Source organism: Lotus japonicus, chromosome 2 (genome assembly GCF_012489685.1).
Source record: "Lotus japonicus ecotype B-129 chromosome 2, LjGifu_v1.2".
Classification (NCBI taxonomy): Eukaryota; Viridiplantae; Streptophyta; class Magnoliopsida; order Fabales; family Fabaceae; genus Lotus; species Lotus japonicus.
In genome coordinates, this window is record NC_080042.1 from 19,836,459 (window position 1) to 19,840,320 (window position 3,862).

Genomic DNA, 3,862 nt, shown 5'->3' on the forward strand with positions numbered 1-3,862 from the left:
TCATAGCACTTCAAATATAGTTCACTAAGAATTCTTTCGCAATGTCAGGAAATGTGGATCAATACATTCTTAGTTTTATTTTAATGTAATTATTTTAATTACAAAAAAAAGAAGAATTCATGTATATTTTTAGCACATATGTTACTTCAACTCCCTTAAAACTATTTAATAAATATAAAAAATCATAAATCGAGCATTTAGGAAAACAAAGACAAATGATTAAAAAGAAGAGCAACTAAAAAAAAAACAAAAACAAACAATTAGTACAAAAAAAAACTTAAAATTTTATAAATTTTTATATTTAAAATAAATTTATTCTTTTAATCCATAAAATATCTTTAAAAAAACAAATTTTAAAACAGAATCTTACAAAAAAACAAAAATGAATATCCCCGTGCATCGCACGGGTAAAAGATACTAGTGCATGATATTAAGGAAACAATGACATCTCCTATTAATAAAAGGAGAGGGAGGCCTCCTAAGAAGCATGGAGGGAGTGTGTCGATGGGTGGCTCGAGGAGGGGTCGTCCCAAAGGGAGTAAAAACTAACCAACGACTTCGCGTGTTTCTGAGTTTCATTTTGATCCGATTTAAATTAAAATATCTTACGTAAAATTATCATCTAAAGAATTTTTCTCAATTAACATTAACATGTTTTATTTAAAAAAAATAGATTTTTTTTTTAAAAATACGAATATATAATATGAAAAAAAAAACATAAAATATATATTTCTAACAACTATTTTTACATTTTTTAATTAAAATTAGAAAAAATTTCAAAAATATAATATTACATAAAATTTAAATTTTATATCACAAAAGTCACCCGTGCATTGCACGGGTTACTTCGCTAGTTAAGAAATGAAAGGAGTATCTAAAACTAGTTTTACTTTATACTCCCTCCGTTTCCTATTATAAGTCACATTTTTTGAAAATTTTTTGTTACAAAATATAAGTCACTTTCTAATATCTAGGAAGCATTAAATAATTTTTTCCAAGTTCACCCTCATATTTAATATGAAAGAGATGATAAACTTTAGAAGTATTAACTTGGAGAGAGAAAATCATAGGAAAGTAAATAAGGGTAATCTAGGAAAGTAAATCATTTTTTTTACAAATTTATTACTAGTAACTACTTTTCTTAATCTAAGAGAATTAGTTATTTGTGACTTATATATAGGAACGGAGGGAGTACTATACAAACAAATTCACTTTTTTAAACCTACTTTTATATCATTTATAAATACAATTTTATTATATCAAACTTCATGATGTCAACCATAATTTTATTCAATGGTAATCCAAATTTACTCAAGCCCACTTTGACCAAAAAGTTGGCTTAATACATGGGATAAAGATAACATGCCACCATTTTAAGTTCTAATCGACGCACATTTTATTAGACACCTACTTAGTAATTGTTTTAGATCAATATTAATACACACCTCATTTTCAAAACACTTTATTTCCACCCATTTTTATTTCTATCTCTCTTCTCTCATCATGTATCACATCTTATACTTTATTTCTCTTACTTTTCATTTTCTTCCTATCTTTCTTCATTCCACCTTTAAGAGAGGTGTGAAAGAAAAATTATTTGTTTTTGATTGCCACAAAATCTACTAACAATCAAAATCACTTATTAAATTTTGAAATAAGAAATTATGTTCTGAATATAGAAATGGTATATATATATATATATATATATATATATATATATATATATATATATATATATATATATATATATATGGAAAACTGAGAAATCCATTGACAATGTTCATGTTTGTACAAGCAAGAGTTTGAGTTTTAACTTCAAGTCGCTTGTCAAATAACAACGGCTACACGCGGATCTTGAAAAAGTTATATTAATATTAACACTCATTGATCGTATAAAGTATAAACTACAAAGTTAGGACAAAAAACGAAAATACATAATTGAAGTCAATGAGTAAGAATGTTTAAAAACTCTTTAAAATAATTCTACGTAGAAAACTAACACCAATTAAAAAGAGAAACTATGTGAAAGAGAGTTTTTACTTAGGATTATTTTAAAGAGAGTTTTTAATTGAAGTCGATCAATTCATTGTTAATTGATTTAAAGAGAAATTTTAGAAGTATGTACTAAAATTGATTTAAAGAGAAACTAGGTGAAATTAAGAAATTGATCGTTGAACTTGAAACCTCAAGTTGTGAGAGTAAGAACGTTTCCACCAAGGTTTTAGCCCCCACGTTGAGTTGCCAAACATGCTTCAAATTCAAAGACCGGAGGTTTGACTGAATGAAAACTTGAGAATTATGAGCTTTATAAATACCATAGAATCATCAATACCAAGCAAAGCATAAAGCATATACAGAACAATTTTTAATCAGCTAGCTAGCTAGCTAGAGATCTAAATAAAGGAAGTGATTAATTATTACAAGTTAATTTTTTTGAGTCTAACAAAATGGTTTCATGGTTTGATTACTTTGTTTCAATGAACATTGGCAACATGCTAAAGCGTCTTTTGAGTACTAATGATAAGCCTCAACCTCAGCCTGATCACCACGCATCCAACCCAGCTCGTAAGTGCAAATTTTGTTCTCTGCTTTCATTTCATGGATTCAATTTCAGTTGTGAATGTATGTACTAGCTAATTGCTCACATATATGTTTTTTCATTTGGTAAGAATTATTTGTGTAGAAATTGAAATTTATGGTTTGTTAATTCCTTATGAATTTGCAGCAGTTACCAATATTGGAGTACGAGATTATCCACGGGGACACAATTATTGAAAAGGATTAAGCAACAACGAGTCAACAGCAAAGACCACTCCTCCTGTGATCATTGTTTAAGTGTTATACATACATATATAGCTATGTAATTAAATTAAAGTTTAGTTATGAATTCCCTGTTAAGATTTTAGTTTCTATTATTGAAATTATTGAAATGAATGTGTACTCTGTTTTACTGTTAGTGTTAATTTAGAGAAAGAATTTGATGGATAATTTCTGATTCAGAATGTGAAAGAACAAGATTAAATTAATGGAATAACTTTTGTATGTGACCCATTTTTGGATAAATTTCAGAGTGAAACGTTGAAGAAAACATGACAAAAAAACTTAAAAATTTGAGTGTTAACTGTTTATCAACAGAGACAAAATAAAAAAAAATGAAAAAAAATTTTAAAACGCCGTTGCCGGGGATCGAACCCGGGTCACCCGCGTGACAGGCGGGAATACTTACCACTATACTACAACGACTTAATTGATGGAACTGTGCTACAGAATCGGAATATCTATTTATGTTTATGCCATCTGTTGAATAGTTATAAAATTTCCACTAACCAACAACAAAATTGTTATTTACTTATTTGTGGATTAAAACATGACATGTATAACAATTTATGCATGTAAGTGTGCGTTTGGAAAAATGAATTAATTAAGCACTTATTCATTAACTATTTTAAGAAGTGTATTGAAATAAGGTGAAAACAAGCTATAAATAAGCATAAGCTCATAATAATTTATGAAAATAAACTCAAAGCAATTTAATTAAAATATTATAAACTATTTACATAAGCTCTATCAAACACTTGCATGTAGTCGTGGACATACACAAAATGACTCCAACCTTGGACAAAGTACTAGTCGCATGCCCGATTGTTGCAACCAGGGTCGCGGCGGGACGACGCTAAAATGTTTAGAAATCAGAAGAGTTACTACCAGTGTTTTTGAAGCGGGAAAACGTCAAAAAACCCGTAGAGAACTGATCTTCGCAATCAGAGCTGGATATGAGAGTCGATTACGCGTAGGGAAGGTACTAGCACCCTACGACGTTCGTTTATAAACAGTTGCCTCTAATTAATTGTGTAAAACATAT

General features: G+C 28.7%; 1 non-coding gene across 1 annotated transcript; it reads right to left on the minus strand.

Annotated features, from left to right (window-relative positions):
- Positions 1-3,171: 3,171 nt before the first annotated feature.
- TRNAD-GUC (transfer RNA aspartic acid (anticodon GUC)) lies at positions 3,172-3,243 on the minus strand. Its single transcript has one exon. It is a non-coding gene; the product is annotated as a tRNA-Asp (tRNA).
- Between the last annotated feature and the right edge of the window lie 619 nt (positions 3,244-3,862).